Source organism: Mesoplodon bidens (assembly GCF_964165515.1).
Source record: "Mesoplodon bidens genome assembly, chromosome: 8".
Lineage (NCBI taxonomy): Eukaryota > Metazoa > Chordata > Mammalia > Artiodactyla > Ziphiidae > Mesoplodon > Mesoplodon bidens.
Window position 1 is genome coordinate 15,336,909 of NC_138165.1, and position 18,964 is coordinate 15,355,872.

Consider the following 18,964-nt stretch of genomic DNA (forward strand, 5'->3'; position numbering starts at 1 on the left):
GCTCAGAGTTCACACGCATTTCTTCATGAGTCCTCCAGGATACATGCATCTGTAAAAAACACAGTGTTGCTTTGCATGCTTTTAAATTTGACATAAACAGCATAGTCTTTATTCTTCTGCAGCCTGTCTCCACGTCATGCTTGAGGACCTCAGCCTTGCAGCACTGATCTGCTGATGCCCGTGCTGGTGAGTTTTGCTAAGGTGTGTCCCGAGAAGGCGGGCTGCTGGGCGGTAACCCAGTGGGGCCCAGATGCTCACCGCTTTCTAAAGCGGTTGCATGGCTCTACCCTCCCACCAGGGGGCGAACGAGAGCCCACCCTTTGCCAGCCTTTTGAATGGTGAATTAGTTATAATCCCTTAACATTGAACACAGTTTAGTTCAGCTGTTCACGGAACACTGAGCAGCCACGAAAATGACGTTTCCCACAAATATTTCATGATGTGAAAATTACTCTCAATATAACACTTTTTTTATAAGTAAAAATAAAGTCTGAGAAACCGTGTATATAGCCTGTGGCTATAATAACCAAAGAACAGAGCCAGGCACAAGGGAACGCAAAGGTGGGTGGGTTTTATCTTTTTCTTTACTTTTTTGTATTACCTAGATTTTTTGCAAGATGACCTTGTACTGCTTAAGTTGTTAGAAAAAAGAAAAGGCAAATATAATGATTATTTTCAGGCAGCAGCAAGTGAGCTGGGAGATAGGATGGAGAACCCCAGAAGCTGGCCAGAGAGAAGAGCCTGCTGAGCGGACAGGCTGCAAGATCGTGGGCTCTGCGTGCGAATCCCGCTGTGACCCGACAATGCGGTCCCCGGGCCAGTGCAGTAACCGCTCTGAGCCTCAGTTTCCTTAGCTGTGAACGGGGAGCAGAAGTGGGGCTTCCCCCACGGGGCTGTTGGAGGATGTGCTGAGAACCAGGCGAAGCGCACGGTGCGCCCCGTGGAGCGGGGGGCATCTGTTCCAGAGGGGAGGTGCCCCGGCCAGAGCAGGATGGAGCAGACCTCGGACCTGGGGACGTGGAGATGGGCCGCAGGGGACACAGGTGAGGAGATGGGCTCAGCGCACGAGCCTCGGGAGTGACGGGTGAGGACGCTGTCCTGCCCACGGCCGCCCCCGCGTGCCCACCAGCCTCAGGCTCCTCCTCTGCCCCGGGCTCCACACCTGAGCCCCGAGCTCACAGCCTCCCGGCAGGTGGGGCCGCGAGACCCCGGGAGGAAAGGGGTTCCCTCAGCGTCACCGTTGTGTCACACCGTCCAACGCAGAGGCTCCACCCCGGGGTTCTCAGGCGGAGAGAGGACCGGGGCGGGGGGGGGGCGTCTCCAGCTGCACTGATGACCCAGCGCCCGCAGGACGCGCCTTCCGCCCTCGTGGCGGGTTAGAGTTGCAATGTGGGACGCGGAGGCCGCAGGGATGGGACGTCCATCAGAGGAGCGGGGTCTCCGCGCTGCCTCCGCCCTCCCCCGGGGCTGTTTTCGCCGGTGGGAGGTAGGGAGCAGACACCAGGGCCCCGCATCCCCCATCTCCCGTCCTGTGAGCTGGCCCTGAGATGTAGAGAGGGATGCGGAGGCCCCTTCCCAGGCAGGGCGCCAGGCGTCTGCTGGCTGGTCTGGGGATTGCGGTGCATCTTGCGCGGTGGCCTGGGCTGTCTCGGCCCCCAGGTGGGAGCTGCTGTCCCCTCCACTGTCCCCCAGCCCACCCCACGTGTGTAAAATGTGGATGGTCTTGGACCTTCAAAGCCCAAAGCTAATCTTGAGCCTCCTTGGTCACGGGTGTGGCGTGAGGGCAGGGATATCAGAGGCCCAGGGGCCCCCGGACCAGCTGGCTTCTGGAGGCTCTCGCCTTCCGGGTTCCCCGTGTCGCCGTGGTGCCGGCCTGCAGCGGGGAGGGCACAGGGGTCAGGAGGTGGCACTGCTGGGATTCACGCAGTCCTCTCCGCTCAGGCCACACAGCCATAAAATCCCCCAGCTGCTGCCGGGTCAGTCTGCTGAGAGGTGACTCTGGTTAGGAGGAATGTCCTGGAGCTTCTCCCGGGTTAATAGCCTTATGAATACCAAACCACCATCCACAAAGTGAAATTTTTCACTTTAAAAATGCTGCCTGGGGCTTCCCTGGTGGCGCAGTGGTTGAGAGTCCGCCTGCCGATGCAGGGGACACGGGTTCGTGCCCCGGTCCGGGAAGATCCCACATGCCGCGGAGCAGCTGGGTCCGTGAACCATGGCCGCTGGGCCTGCGCGTCCGGAGCCTGTGCTCTGCAACGGGAAAGGCCACAACAGTGAGAGGCCCGCGTATTGCAAAAAAAAAAAAAAAAAAAAAAAATGCTGCCTGTTTTCAATCCAGCAAAGCATTCATGAAGTGATTTTTCCCCCCAGAAGGATGACAGTTTATTTATAGCTCGATATAAGGGAGGCCCATCACATGTGGAAAAAACAGGGAAGCAGGTGAACGCATGGCTGGGCCATGTTTTCTTCACTGGCTGGAAATGTTAAGGCAGTGGAAGGGTTTGTGCAAAGTCAGTGTGCTTTTCCCTTGTCCTGTGCCGAGCTGGAGAGCTTGGCATGATGTTTCTTTAGGTCATGCTTCCATGTTTCCAGAAAGTCATCTAAGCCCCTGCGAAAGAAAACACACGAATCTCCAGGTAACAGAGAAGAAGCTGGTTTCAACTGACTTGTTCAACAGTCAGGCCTAGACCAGGGGGAGAAGAACATGAAACCAACAGGATTAAACAGCAGCATCAAGTGAGATCCTGGTCACTGCCTTCTATTATAAAATCGTAGCCATCACCATTCTGATGCTCAGATCATCCCTGAGATGGACAACAGTTCGGGGTCATATAAGCCAATGAGCAGGTGAGATGAGATCTCTAACTCACACTGTGAGGTAGGGTTTGGGGATTGCTCTGCTGTCCCCCCAGAGGGCCTCGGGCAGGCTCCTCTCCTTCTGGACACGACTGACCCTTCCCCTGGGTCTCAGCCTATGTGCCCTCCTCTCCCTGACCTCCGGCCTGAGTCACATGGCCCTAGAACTGCGTGCCCTTCTCTCTGCCCCACTTGGCCCCGTGGGCCCTGGGAGGGCGCTGACTGTGTCTGTCTCGGTCATCGTGGTACCCCAGCCCCTGCCCTAACACCTGGTGTACGATTGAGCAATGCCCCTCTTGGACCAGGTCAGGGTCCCATTGCCATGGCTACGGAGGGGTGGGTCCTGCATTCCCGTCTGGATCTCCCCGAGAGGATGAGGAGCGTCACTGGAGCCTGCTCCACCCTCAGGCCTCCCCCATCCCTCCCCACCCCCTGCAGTCTGTCCCGGCTCGGCGACCCCTCCCATCTCTTCCAGGGACAGCTCCAAACCTGCCCCTTTCTCCTCAGACTCCATGCTCAGGGCTCATCTCTCTCTAAAGAAGACCCTATGGTCAGCCCTCCAACCCCTCCTTGCCTTTTTTTTTTAAAGTAAAGTTTTCATAGAAGTTTAATTTCCATTAATTTGCAAAGATCACTAGGGCATTGCACTCAGATCAGGAAACAGCACCAGCAGGACCCAAAGGGCCATGGGGACCCTGTCCAGTTGCGACTCTCCCCTCTGCCCAAGGTGAGGGAACCAGGTCCCCTCCACCTGATCCAGGCTACCAGGCTGCATGTGGCAACGGAACCAGCACACGAGGTGTGAGAACAGCCTCCCGTGCTCCAAGGGCCATGCTCTGCCCGGGACTCCGTGAGGACCTGCCTGCAGGGTCCCCCATAGGCACAATCGTGCTCTGATGGCAGGGCAGCGACCACTGGCTCAGGGGTCTTTATCTGGGTCCCTGGACCCTGAGGGTCCACGGAGAGAAGTCAGGGTGGTCACAACTTGTATGGGAAAAAAATTGCACTTTTCGTAACCTCTAACTGAAATGTCACGTTCCCTTCCAGTACGCGGGTTTAAAAAAAAAAAGGAAAAGAAAACAGTTTCCTTAGCAGGACCCATGGCTCTGTCCTCAGTCACAAACATTTTCATCTCACAGCGCAGTCGTTGCAGACCACTCAGAACACCTTTGCAGTCACCACTACTTTGCATTTACTGTTTTCCTGTATCATCGGTTTTCCTTGCAGCCCTGTTGATTTCAATATCTAGAAACCCTGACTTGAAGAGGGCTCCATGGGCTCACAGAGGGGACCAGAAGGTCCAGGAAATAGGACAGAGCTCGTGGGCAATGGCAGAGAGAAGATACTGGCAGGTGATGGGCTGCTGGCCCCACCTGGGATGGTCCGGGAGACAGGAAGCAAGGACCAGGCTGTTCTGAGCTGTTTTCGGCCAAAGGCTGACCGCAAACTTGAGCCTCAAGAAACATGGTCTAATTGACAGTGACCAGAAAATTGACAAAAGTTGTGTAAATATACAACTAGAAATCAGAATATGCCACAGGGTAATAGAGGTGAGAAGAAGCAAGTGAATTAGAATTTTCAGTTTTAACAGTTCTAAGGGATGCACATTGTGGATAAGCCAGGAGACAGTGTCAGTTTCTACTACAGACCCTTAGCCCTTGATCCAGAACCCCTCCGGCCAGCGTGTTTTGGGCTACAGAAGGTCCAGATCTTTTTGTCTTTTGAAAAAAATTTTATTTTATTGAAGTGTAGTTGATTTACAATGTTGTATTTCTGGTGTGTAGCAAAGTGATTCAGTTATACATATATATACATTCTTTTTCATATTCTTTTCCATCATGGTTTATCCCAGGATAGTGAATACAGTTCCCTGTGCTCTACAGTAGGACCTTGTTGTTTATCCATTCTCTATATACTAGTTTGCATCTGCTAACCCCAAACTCCCAGTCCATTCCTTCCCCACCCCCTCCCCCTTGGGAACCACAAGCTGTTCTCTATGTCTGTGAGTCAGTTTCTGTTTCATAGGTAAGTTCATTTGTGTCATATTTTAGATTCCACATATACGCGATATCATATGATATTTGTCTTTCTCTGTCTGGCTTACTTCACTCAGTATGACGATCTCTAGGTCCATCCATGTAGCTGCAAATGACATTATTTCATTCTTTTTTTATGGCTGAGTAGTATTCCATTGTATATATGTACCACATTCTCTTTATCCATTCATCTGTTGATGGACACTTAGGTTGCTTCCATGTCTTGGCTATTGTAAATGGTGCCGCTATGAACATAGGGGTGCACGTATCTTTTTGAATTAGAGCTTTATCTCTTCCAGTTTTAACGAGACATCATGGTGGATGAGAAAGGGACCTTGAGGCTTATCAGGAAAAGAGACTCCACCTCGGACTTTGCAGCTGGGGCCCATTTTTACGGTTGTGGTGACCCCAGTTCAGCCCCAAGTTAATGGAAGTGGCTCACCTGGCGGCCCATCTGCCCACCAGGCCTGGCTCTTGCCTGCTGCTTTCCTGTCCTCCTCTGTGCCCTGTGCATCTGCAGACAGGCCCCGCTCTGGCAGGCCTGACCCTTAGCTCCCATGAGCCTCCCTTAATGGAACCAGCTCCAAAGGGAAACAGCAGCCCTCAGTTAAAGTATGAGCTAGTTAAAGCTGTAGACCAAGCTCAGGAGCCACAGGCTGTGCTGGGCTGGACATTCACTGTGCGTTGCTGTGGTTGGTGGTGTGGGATGGGGGGGGGCAGCACGTGGTTGGTAGAAGACCCCTATCTCATGTGAAAGCGCCCCTGCTGACCACGGGTGGAAGAATCGGAGAGCTCCTCTATGCCCCATATACTCACCCAACAGCTTTATGAGGGAAGGAATATTATTCCCAATTCCCAGATGAAGAAGCAAGCTCATCGAGTTCAAGTGATTTGTCCAAGGTCAATTACTAAGTAAATAGCAGAGTTGGGATTTGAAACTAGGTTTAGTAAAGGCTGCCCCTTCCCGAGCTGCTCCTGACCACCCTCCCCTTGTCATCTGTCTGTCTGTGTCTCTGTCTCTCTGTCTCTGTCTCTCTCTCTCTCTCTCTCTCTCTCTCACACACACACACACACACAGAGCAGATGGATGGGGGAACAGTACTGCGCACACTGACCACCAGGTGGCGCCCTGAGGCCACAGTTGGGACATCTGATCTCACTGATGCTCTTCTTTCAGAAGAAAATCAAGAACGGCCTGGAAGGCAGGGAGCGGGGGTCTGGGCGGGGTGGGCTTTGTGCACATGACCCAGCCCTTATCCAGGGACCTAGGTGCTCGAGGCTTGGGCCAGGATGAGCCCACCAGCACTAGCTATCGATTACAGAGGGCCCACCTGCAGTGGTCTATTTCCCATTTACCCTCCAGGAAATTGACAACAGGGAGGCTTTAAAATGGGACATTGTTTTGTAATAATTAATTGTAAAAGTTCAGTGTGTTCCCAGGTCCCCACCACTCAACACTTCTTATCCATCTACACTGCCCCAAACACGTTCAGTGACACCAAAAGTCAGGACATAGGAGAAAAGAGTAAAAACCGAATTACACACCTTTACTTTCTCTCCATCCCAGTTTACACCTATCAACCCCGGAAACCCTACCTGCAAGGTCCAGTGACTTACTGCGTGGTGTGTGTGCCAGATCATGGGGCCGTGGACCCCCGCGGACAGACTGTATTTCCAGCCAGCTGCTTGTCTGATTTTCCAGACTCCAGGCTGACCCCACCCACAGGGCAGGCTTTCTCCGTGGCAGGCATTTTATCAAGCGCTCCTGCCTCCTACTTTTTAATATTTTAAAAAATGCACTCTTGTATGTTTTTTGTTTGTTTGTTTGTTTGTTTTGCAGTACGCGGGCCTCTCACTGTTGTGGCCTCTCCCATCACGGAGCACAGGCTCCGGACGCGCAGGCTCAGCAGCCATGGCTCACGGACCCAGCCGCTCCGCGGCACGCAGGATCCTCCAGACCGGGGCACGAACCCGTGTCCCCTGCATCGGCAGGTGGACTCTCATCCACTGCGCCACCAGGGAAGCCCCTCGTATGTTTTTATTTTATTTTTTTTTCCAGTTTTATGGAGATATAGTTGATAGCACCGTATAAGTTTAAGGTGACCAGCATAATGATTTGACTTACATACAGCATGAAATGATGACACATACCTTTTAATCTTTTATACCAACTCAGGGATGCAAGAGGGGTCCCTTGTTTTCTTTTCCATAACTTAGTGTCTATTTCATGTGTCTGTTCCAACAGAGTACGGACCTTAATGCATTCTGATTCCTTGCTGGTCACGGTCTCTGGCTTCAAGTTTAGAGGGTGAGAGTGAGCGTGAGAATGTGTGTGTTGTGTGTGTGTGTGTGTGTATGTGTGTATGAGAGATCAATCTGGTCTCGGGTACCATTGGTGCCCCTCAGAGTGAGGCTCCCTGTCACCGTCCCCAGCATCCTTCGAGTCCCAAGCTTTCCCTACAGCTTCTGTGCCAACTAGGGGGTGGGCAGGGAACTCAGGGAATGGCTATAGCACTCAGGCTGCAGCCCCTCGCTCCCCAGAGCTCTCCGTGGAGGGTGGGCTTAGGGCCCTTCTGCCCTTGGGTCCCTAGAGGCTATCTTGGGATTCTCCGTTTGGGACCGCTGTGTCCAGCCTCCTGCCTGGTCTTGCTGCGGGGCTGGGGGGGTGGAAAACACGCCCACTGGTCCTCTCCAGCGTTTATCTGACCAGGCGTGTGCTCTCTGCCCACAGGAGACATTTGGAAGATCAAGACCAAGAAACAGGGGTGTGGCAGCTCCCAGGGCGGCGGGCACACTTTGGCTGGTTGTCCCAGCGACTTGGGGCTGTGAGTGGCTTTTAGAGGGTGGGTCGGGGATGCCAAGCCTCCTGCGATGCAAAGGATGCTTCTGTCCACAGTCATGGCCCTCTCCCTGGGTCCCGGCGCCCCCACAGGGGACCAGAGGACACTCCCACAGCATCCCTGCCCACAGAAAGAAGGGGTGAATTTAGCTGTCGTGAAAACGTGCCGCGCTGCCGATGGACAGGGATGGGGGCAGGGAGTGCGGGAGGGGCTGCTCTGGGGAGATGTGACGAGTGGTCCCAGGTCTGAAGTCTGCTCTCCTGGGGGGAGGGGCAGGTGACTGAGAACCTCTGAAATCGGGGCGTGGGAGGGGCTGAACAAGCCCCCAAGCCGCCGGGCCAGGACCCGGGAAGGTCTGGCACGGAGAGAGGAAGGGTCCAGGGAGGAATACCGGCAACCCCAGCACGCTTCCTGCCTTCCCCTGTCCAGGCTGAGAACTGCCTCTGGGCAGTATGTTCAAACACGTTTTATCTGGGGGAATCTCGAGCCCACACCACAGTGGACAGAACAGTATTATGAACACTGGTACCGACGAGGCAGCCTCGCCAACCATTAACCCCTGGCCACCCTGCCGTGCCACACTCACACCTCCTGCAGCCCCTCTGTTATTTTGAAGCAAATCTCAGGCATCATATCCTGCCATCTGAAAATACTTCGGTACGCAGCTCTACAAGATGGCAGGGCCACGGCTGCAGCAGCAGACGCCCAGGGTCCGATGTCCAGTTATCTGAGAGGGGGCAGAATTTCCTTTCCAGGTTGAGTCAGGATCCACCCAGAGTGACCGAGTGAGGCCCCGCTAGGACTTCCCTTTTCAACTTTTTGTTTTGCAGTAATTTGAGACTTACAGGAAAGTTGCAAAAATAGTACAAAGAATTCCCATTATACTCTTCACTCAGGTTCTTCAAATGTTAACGTGTTGCATAACCACCACAGTACAATGATCAAAATCAGGAAATTAATGTGCTTGAAATACTGTGATCTCATCTACAGATATTGCTTAAATTTTGCCAATTCAATTGTCTCCTTTAATCTGGAAGGATTCCTGAGTCTGGCGTTATCCTTTTTTTTTTTTTTTTTTGGAAGAGTAGCTGCCACTTATTTTGTAGAATTTAGGTTTATCTGGTCTTTCCCCGTGATTCAATTTGGGTTATGCATTTTTTGGCAGGGATGCTGCATCTTTTCAGTGTAGCCTTTTGGGGGTGCATGATGTCTGATTGCTCTACTATGAAGTTACCATTTTTCCCTTTGTAATTAGTAGGTCCCTTTGTAATTGTAGGTCCAAACCTGTGGGGAGATAATTTAAGAGTGAGTAATATTTTGTTTTTCGTCATATTTTTGCCTACTCGTTTTAGCATCCGTGGTTAATCCTTGCTTGAAACAATTACTACTGAGGTTTTAATTAAATAGCCATGTTTCTGTGTCTATCGCTCCTTCTACATTTAATACTTGAGATTTCTCTGTGAGAAAGAGCGTCCCTTTCTCCAGCACTTATGTATTTATTCACGTATCTTTATATCAGTGTAACTCATGGATTCTTATTTTATTCCATGGCTTACAGGCCATTACTATCATCCTTTATTTTCTTGTTCAGATTGTCCCAGATTTAGCCATCGGAAGCTCCTTCAGGTCGGCTTCTGTATCTTTCTGATGTGTCCTTATCATTTTTTGAGTGTTTCCTTGCTCTCTGCCATCACAAGGTGTTCCAGGCTCATCTTGTACCTTTGCTGAGCCAGCCCTCGAATGAGCTGTTTCTCTAAGGAGCCCTGGTTTGTTCCATTGAGAATGGTTTGTAGGAACCAAGATCTGGGTGCTGGGTGTGCTCATTGCTCCTGGGCTCTCTCACCAGATAGAGCTAGGAAAAGTATGTATGTAAAAAAAAAAAATTCTATACATACACACACATGCACATATATCAATATAATATCTGTATATATATTAAAAACTATGAGTTATATGTATTGAATATTATATGTATATAATATATAAGTATATATTATGTTATATTTGTATATGTATTTAAAACCATGAGTTATATGTATACACTATTATATTTATTATATGTATATAATATATTATATATGCATGTATGATATGTTTATCTGTATATATATTAAAAACCTTGAGTTCATGCTGATACCCTCAACTCCAATCCAGCACCACAGGGCTCCTTTTAGCTTCTTCTCTCCTTCTTTATAATTCCTCTCTCCAATTTGGAGTGACTTGGATCTCATTATCCACAATGTATTTACTCATTGGCTCAATTCTGGGATGCACATAAACTAGTTTTAGAATTGCTTTCCCGATGGCCAAGAGGCACATGAAAAAATGCCCAACATCGCTAATTATCAGAGAAACGCAAGTCAAAACTACAGTGAGGTACCACCTCAAACCGGTCAGGATGGCCATCATCAAAAGTTCTATAAACAATAAATGCTGGAGAGGGTGTGGAGAAAAGGGAACCCTCTTGCACTGTTGGTGGGAATGTAAGTTGGTGCATCCTCTATGGAGAACAGTATGGAGGTTCCTTAAAAAACTAAAAATAGAGTTGCCATATGATCCTGCAGTTCCACTCCTGGGCATATATCTGGAATTGTTTTCCTGTATCCCTGTGAAGAATACACCTACCACCTAAGGCATAATAGAGGTATACAGGTTTTTATGTTTTTAGCCTCAGAGAATATAATAAAAATACTGTTTCCCAAGGCTTCTTCAATGAGTTTTCCCCTCCCTACCTTTCAGTGTATGTATATGATTCATTTGTAAAACTCTTTAGTTTCATTGACTGCTGGTTGTATTCCATTTTGGGTTTCTTTCCATCCTTGTTATTAAAAAAAAATGTTTTGGGGCTTCCCTGGTGGCACAGTGGTTAAGAATCTGCCTGCCAATGCAAGAGACATGGGTTTGAGCCCTGGCCCGGGAAGATCCCACATGCCGCGAAGCAAGTAAGCCCGTGTGCCACAACGACAGAGCCTGAGCTCTAGAGCCCGCGAGCCACAACTACTGAGCCCACGTGCCACAACTACTGAAGGCTGCGCGCCTAGAGCCCGTGCTCTGCAACGAGAAGCCATGACAATGAGAAGCCCACGCACCGCAACAAAGAGTAGTCCCCGTTCACCACAACTAGAGAAAGCCTGTGCGCAGCAACGGAGACCCAACACAGCCATAAATAAATAAATAAATAAACAAACAAATAAATAAATTTATTTTTAAAAAATGTTTTGAGTGCATGCACTCTTAACATGATTCTAAAAATCAGAACTGTTCAAAAAGGTGTATTCAAGTGTCACCCCCTCTAGCTCCTTTGCCCTGTTCACCCGTCTTTTCCACTCTGTTCCCACCCCTGTCGCTAACCAATCTCAGTGGTGTCCGTTTATCCTTTCTGTGTTTCCTTTGCAAAAATGAGCAGGTATATGTATATTGCCCTTTTCACTCCCTTTTATCTCATGTGGTAGATACGTGTTCCCACTTTGCATTGTTTTTTACTCAGCGATATCCCCTGGCAAACTCTCATTCTCAAGTCTCTTTTTACCCAAATGTCCCTCTCCACCTTTTCATTTTTCCTGCACAAATTATTTGTTGGAGAAACTGGCTGTTTGTCCTGTGGAGCTTCCCACAGGAAAGTCTGGGCTTTGTGGGTTGCAGCCCCGTGGTGTGTATTTTCTCCCCCTGGTCACTGCAGCTAGAGGCTTGATCAGAGGCAAGTCTGGTTTCTTGGGCAAAGACTCAGAGTTGAAAGGAGTCCCTGGCAAAGCAAAGGTGGCCTCTGTGTAGGTCCAGACGTGTGTCCGACAGGCCCGCTCTAGGTGTGCTCCCCGGATACCGTCAAGCAGTGGGGTCCATCCACACGAGCTCTGGCCTCTGTCTAAAATTGGTGTTGCTTCCCCCTGGAAGAATTTTTGGTGTCTGGAGATAATTCTGGGGACTTACATTTCTTATTCCTTAAGGCAGGTGGGTAAGATTCACCCTTGCTTTCATCCTTTCCAACCAGAGGTGGAAGGTAGGGATGTGTTATCGTCTATCAGTGATGTCAAAACGCAACCATCTGAGGGTTCAGGAGTCCTGCCTACAATACCCGAGGTGACCAGTAGAGGGGGTTGCTACTCAAGAAAACTCGCTCTTGCCCCGGCGGCCCCGGGACCCTCCCCTCTGCCTGGGTTTATCTGGGCCTGGCAGCCAGGCTTTCCTCCGGGCTCTCCTGGGACGTGCCTATACCACATCACCGGGGCAGCCTCCCACTCCTTCCCCTGCCCCAGCCCTTCTTAGTAAGCCACCCTGCAGGGGCTGATCACATGCCCTCAGCTCCCAGTGAAGGATGCTCACAGCAGGTGCTCAGGCCGGCTTGGAGGCTGGCTGGACCGACTGGTTTCGTGCAGACTAACGTCAGAATGGGAAGAAGTGATGGACTGTAGGTCATGAAGAGAAACGTACTGCTTTTAAAGAGGGATGCGTGGGGCGTCTTACATTTAAAAAAAAAACAAAAAACAAAAACCAAAAGGGCTTCCCTGGTGGCGCAGTGGTTGAGAGTCCGCCTGCCGATGCAGGGGACACGGGTTCGTGCCCCGGTCCGGGGAGGATCTCACATGCTGCGGAGCGGCTGGGCCCGTGAGCCATGGCCACTGAGCCTGCGCGTCCGGAGCCTGTGCTCCGCAACGGGAGAGGCCACAACAGTGCGACGCCCGCGTACCACAAAAAAAAAAAAAAAAAAAAAAAAAAAAAAACCCAAAACAGAATTGATTTTCATTTTGCAGACCCCTCTGGGGGAGGTTGGCATTTTACAGAAAAAGTCAAACATATTTATAAAAGAAGGATCAGACCCCCCACCCCCAATGGCCTAAGCTCCTTCAGAATCAGCGGCCCTTTCCAGTGGGTGTGGCTGTTTTCTTTCAACACATGAGATCATTGAACAAGCAACCCCCAGTCTCCCGACCCCTTTTGCACCTTATTTTTTTCCCCTTCAGAGTAGAAGCTCTGTGAGGGCAAAGCTGGACGGGGCCCAAGTGGAAAACAGCCAAAGGGAGGGTCCAGGGACCCCTACAGGGAGGCACCCATTTCACCTACTGCCCCTGGGCTTCAGGTCGTGGGCGCTCCAGGTGTGCCACAGTGGCCTGCTGGTTTGTCACCCACGAGCCACCTGATTAACATACAGCGTCTGCCAAGGAGCCTGTCTCTGGCCTTCACAGTCTCTCTGGGTGAGAAGATGACCCTCCAAGGCTGCTTGGTGAGCGAGGCCCTGGGGGGTGGGGGGTGGAAGGGTCGGAGGCTCCCGGCCGCAAAGCCCTCATCCTCCCAGGTGTGGGGCTGGGGGCCTGCGCTGCTCTCTGTCAGCTGCAGCTGACCTCGCTGACTGCCTGTCTACCCCCAGGGGAGGGGCTTCAGCAGGGCATCCCCTTGACACCCAGAGACCACGGATGGGAGGGCACCGTCCTTCCAGAGTACCAGCCGCATGAGGCTATGATGATCCTCAGGGTCTCATCTGGGCAGTGGGCATGTCAGTGGGACCCCCCATCCACGGGGGTGTTGGGGGCTCCGGTCGGGAGCTTCAGATGTGAAGCTGGCCTCCGCTGAAAGCTTGGTCTGCAGGTTGGGCATCTGGGGTGGGTGGCGCTCTGCTGGTGGTGGCAGAACTGACGGGCAGTTAGATGATCTGGACTGCTGAGAACCGTCATCACACATTAAAGTAAACTTACAATTAAATAAATTGTTATAACAGAGGTAGTAAGTACCGAAGCTCAGCCCTTCTGGGTCACAGGGCTAGACCATGCCATCCTCTGTGCCCTTGTAGCTTTTGTGTCTGTTTCCTGTGTGCTGGGAACACCGATTGGTGCTGGGCAGTGTGTGCCTTCAGTGCCGTCACCGTGGTGCCTCGAGGTTTCCCGGCACAGTGCGGGTGGGGGTCACCTCTGCGCACCTGGAGCGTGGGCCTGACCTGACTGCCCGGCCAGGGAGGGGCTGAGCCCCGAAGACGCAGCCCTCCTGCGCTGAGTCGGCGGATGGCGGCGGGGGCCCTGGGGCTGGCTCTCAGGAGCTCCTTCTGCAGGGGTGGGCGAGGTGCAGGTCCTGCTTTTCCTTCCACTCTTTTCTGCTGAGGCTCAAGGGCCCCTCTGCTCTCAGGCCCCCTAGGCTCCTCCTAGGTCAGCAGAGGATGGGTAGGGGGACCGGGGTTCTGAGATGGGGGGTACTCCGAGGGCCTGGCAGGTGTCCTGGGCAGACCAGGACTCGAGCGCTGCTCGGCTGGACTCAGCGTCAGGGCCATCCAAGCACCTTCACTGGGCCTCGAGCTGTTGAGCAGTGCTGGGTGGGAGGCACCTCCAGGGCACGGCCGAGGCCCCCTCGGCTGACCCCTTCACCCTGGAGGGAGAGACGGACTCCTCGGGGTGCGCCCGGCCCTTTCCTTGAGTCCCCTTGCCACCCATGTGCCCCTGACATCCTACTCGGGGCCCTGTGGGGAGAAACCAGCAGCGGACGAGCCTGGGTGGGATGGGGCCCCCTGGGGAGGGCCGCCAGCAGAGCAAGGCCTGTCGATGCCCTGCAGCGGCCACCTCCCACGGGGCCAAGGGGGCAGAGGTCCCTCGCCCGGCCTGTCTCCCTGTGCTGCTCTGGTGGGTGGGGAGGGCGGCGGGGGGGCGAGCCCCACCAGGGGCAAGAATCCGCTGGGCAGCCCCGGCTTCAGAGCACAGAAGGACCTCAGCGGATGGAGGGACGACGAACATGTGGTCCATTCACACAGCGGGATGTTATTCATCCTCGAAAAGGTGACATATTCCGACACCTGCTACTACGTGGATGAACCTCGGGGACCTTGTGCCGAGTGAAGGAAGCCAGTCACAGAAAGCCAAATGCTGTGTGATGGCGTGTAGACTAGGTCCCTGGAGTTGTCACACTCCGAGGGACAGAAAGGAGGACGGTGGGTCCAGGGGCTGGGGCGGGGGGTGGGTTCAACAGGAACAGAGTCACTTTTGCGGGATGAAGATGTCTTGGAGGTGGAAAGTGGCGATGGCGGCACAGCCACATGGATGTCCTTGTCACCGAGCTGCACTGGAAATGGTTAACAAGGTAAATCTCATGTCATGGAGAGCGTACCACAAGTTAAAAAACAATTTAAAATTGTGTCTTTAAAAATGCAAGGAGTTGAAGCCAAACGTGAGGTGTAAAGAGAAAATCCCTGAGGTGGGGGCCAAGGGGCCAAGTGGAAGGACCGTGGGGGACCCCGAGGGGCGGGTGCCTGGCTGTGGGCATCCGTCTTCTCGGCTGTGAAGGGACTCCCAAGGATCGGCAAGCCGCCAACAAGGCCGCTGTGAGGACCCCAGGCCACACAGAGGGGACACCTGGGGACTGGCCCAGAGGTGGCCTGAGGCCTAGGAGACGCCCCCTGGGTGGCCGAGAGCAGCTCCGGGGGCAGAGCCGTTTGGGGCCCGGGTGCTGCCCCTGCTGCCCGGGCAGCCTCAGCCCTGGGAAGGTCACCGTGCGCCAGGAGACCTGGCGGCCGGGGGACAGTATGGGAGGGGCGGGAAGACCCTCCAGGAGAGGAGGAAAGGGCTCTCAGGGTGGGACTGAAGCAGCGCCTAAAGGAGCCCCCCGGGACCAGCAGCGGCCCCTGATCACATAGTGTTTTCTTTCTTTCCTTTTGTATTGGGGTAGTGTTGATTTACAGTTGTGTTAGTTTCAGGTGTAGAGCATAGTGATTCAATTTTATATATATATTCTTTTTCAGATCCTTTTTCCCTTATAGGTTATTACAAGATACTGAGTATAGCTCCCTGTGCTGTACAGCAGGGCCTTGTTGTTTGCCTAGGCTGTGTTCAGTGGTGTATATCTGTTAATTCCAAACTCCTCATTTATCACCCAATGTTTATCACACATTGTTTTATTTGTGACGACAGAGTCCTGTCTTGCTCCCAGAAGGACCTAGAGTTATTTGCAATGATACACAAAACAAAACTTGGGGTGTAACCCCACGTGCCACTTTGGTTGACCCCGTGTCACCAGGATCCCCCTTTACAGAGATGGGAAGTGGGGATCAGCAGGGAGACGTGACATGCCCACTGGCGCACACTTGGGGCGAGGGCGTCTGGGTTGCTGAGGCTTCAGACCCCCAGTTCATGCCCAGCCTCGTCGCCATTCCCCCTCCTCCAAAGACGACCAGGACCAGGCTGTGTCGTCTGCCTGAGGAAGTGGCTCAGTGTCCTCACCCAGGAAAGAAACTGCTCTTGGGGCCTTTGTATTTTATTAGATTTTTCAAGCACAGCCTGCCTTGTAGATTTCTCCATGGCCCTAGGACCCCTGAGCCTCCCACTGGGGGTTTTGTCCTTTCTCCCTCCTTCCTTCCTTCCTTCCTTCCTTCCCTCTCTGCTCGGGTCCTGGGTCCCCATCTGGAGGAGCGGGCAGTCTGATGGGGAGACAGGAAGTGGGCAGGGGTTTGTGCTGGGATACAGGTCAGACTGTGGGGCTGTGGACACCGCTGGGGGACAGCCGGCAGGGGCAGGAAGTGGGCACTCCTGTTAGGAGACAGTGAGGGGCACCCGGGAAGAACTGTCAGCCTGCAGTCTCGCCCCATCTGGGGAGGCCACACCCATCTCAGCTCGGGCCCGGCAGCCCATGTCCCTCTTGGGGCTCAGAGTCCTTTCCTCAGGTGCCCGGGGACCGGTGTGGAGGCGGCCAAGCTCAGCACCACATCTGACCTCTGCCTCATGCTCACCATGTCCTTGGGCAGTGGGTTTCAGCTCCTCAACTTTCCCATCCAGAAAATGGGTCCAGGACCCACCTTGGGGAGCGGAGGCCAGGGATGGGGGGTGCAGCAGGAGGACGCCGCTGTCTGTCCATGGGTCTCATCCTCCCTTTGGTCAGTAGCAGGGGGCAGGGAGGTGGCCCGAGAGTCCAAGGCTGCGTGGGGCTGAGGGACGGGTCCTCCTCTGCCCCCAGGTCAGCCCACACGCCAGCCCTGGTGCACAGCCCCCCTTTCTCAGGAAGGCCAAGTTACCAAAACAGATAAATCAATCTGTCAGGAAGAAGCCTTGGAGAAAGAATCTCTCAACTCTTGCAGCCAAGAAGCTCAAAAGAGGAATTGTTCTCGGAGATGGAGGAGACAACAGGCACCTTCTTCCCGGGCCCTTCTCCTGGGGCTCCCCTCCTGCCACATGTCCCGGGAGCACCTGGGGCCCGGTGCACCCCCGCGAGAGCCGCCTGCCCGAGCCGTGGGGGCCGAGAGCCATTGTGTGGCCCCGAACTCAGTCCCCTGCCCAATCAGAGGGGGCCTGAGTCTTGAGCCTCCGGCTGGGCCAGCGCCAGAGGAGCGTGGGGAGTGGGTGCCCGGCCCAGCCAGAGCCCCGTCTCTGTGTCCGGCGGAGCCAGAAAGTGGTGGGGACCGGGGAGACTGGCCACGCGGGACGATGAGAGACCAGAACACGTTTCTCGGAGAAATGGGGACGGCTCCCTCCTGGAGAGAAAGGGGCAGACGCCTGGGCTCGCCAGCTGTGTGACCCTGTGTGGTTGCGTGACCTCTCTGGGCAGTGATCTCCTCAGCTGGAGGACGGGCACCTCGTGGGATCTTGCTGTGCAGATTGGATGAGTTCGCCGGTGCTCCGTGTGCCCCGTGTGTGGTCAGCATGTCGAGAACGTGAGCTGCGATGGTCTGGCTGCGTGATGATGCTGGATTGGAAACCATCCCTTCAGACCTCTCTCCTCATGTAACTCTCATGGCTATTGTCCAGGGTGGGCGTTGGTGAGGAAGCGGAGGCTCAGAGCAGGGCGAAACTGCCCAGGGCTTCCCAGCAAAAGTCTGCACCCCAATGAGAAGGGTGCTTCCTGGCTCCAAACTGTGGCTGGTCTTGCTCTGCAAGCGGAAGGGCGGGCAGTGCAGCAGGAGCAGGTGAGGGGCAGGGAGGGGTCAGACAGGAGCCCAGCCATCATCACAGCCCCCTCCCTCCCCGTGGGGCTGATCACAGCTTTGTCGGAGGGACCGTGACCTGAAGTGGTCCCTTGAGGAGGAGGCTGGGGGAGGGGAAGCAGGGAGAGGGGGGAGCAGGGGGAGGGGGAGAAAGGGGGAGGCTGGAGGGGGGAAGCAAGGGGAGCGGAAGCAGGGGGAGGGGGAGAAGGGGGAGGCTGGGGAGGGGAGAAGGGGGAGGGGAGAAGGGGGAGGTGAGAAGGGGGAGGGAGAGAAGGGGGAGGGGGAGAAGGGGGAGGCTGGGGAGGGGAGAAGGGGGAGGGGAGAAGGGGAGGTGAGAAGGGGGAGGGAGAGAAGGGGGAGGGGGAGAAGGGGGAGGCTGGGGGGAAGCAGGGGGAGGGGAGAAGGGGGAGGGGGAGGAGGGGGAGGGGAAGCAGGGGGAGAAGGGGGAAGCAGGGGGAGGGGGAGAAGGGGGAGGCTGGGGAGGGGGAGAAGGGGGAGGGGGAGGCAGGAGAGGAGAAGGAAGCTACACTAATGAGCCCCAAACCAGGGGATAGTCTGAGGGTCCCACTGGAAGACCTAGGCTGTGATTCCAAGCGTAGCAAGAGGGTGACACCCAGCACCCACCCCCACCCGGCTCCGCCTCCCCTGAGGCCCCAGGAAAGGCTGTTGTGGGCGGAAACGCGTTCACTCACAACTGGGAAGTTTGCCCACGAGAGGCGGAGCAGGCGGCCCCTGTCGGCGGAGGACCGTGTGCGTCAGAGGGTCGGGGTCCCGAGGAAGCAGGGGTGTGGCTCGACCACCTGGAAACCTATGCGGCAGCCTCTGCTCACACAGGAAAGGTGACTGCAGAGTGTCCTCAGGCTGGGCGTGCCGGCAGAATGTCACCGGGGCGAGCGGGGCCATGGGGGGCCGGTGCTTGTCCTTAACTTCCCTGGGGAAAATACTGGCCACTGTCAGGCACATGAAAGAACTGTCAAAGGTCCATGAAACGAGCTGCCTGAACTGTGAAACAGGAAGCTCACTTCTGTTTGCTCTGTGACAACGTGGAAGCCACAGCTGCTCTCTCCAGATGAAATGAACTACTAGCAAGATCTCCTGGTGTGACCGCCATCACCTCCTCCACGTCACCTGTCCTCATCCCCTGCTAATCTCCTCCTCATCTTCCCCTAACCCGTTCTGGGGTGGCTGCATCCACACCTGGAGTTCATGGGTCAGGGGTCACAGGAGGGGAGGGGCCAGCAGGGAAATCCCAGGGGGGAGGAGCAGGTGTCACAGGTCAGAGATCAAAGGTCAGATGGGCAGTTATATCGATGCAAAGATATGTGGCTATTAAAAGCTGGAGGCCAAGG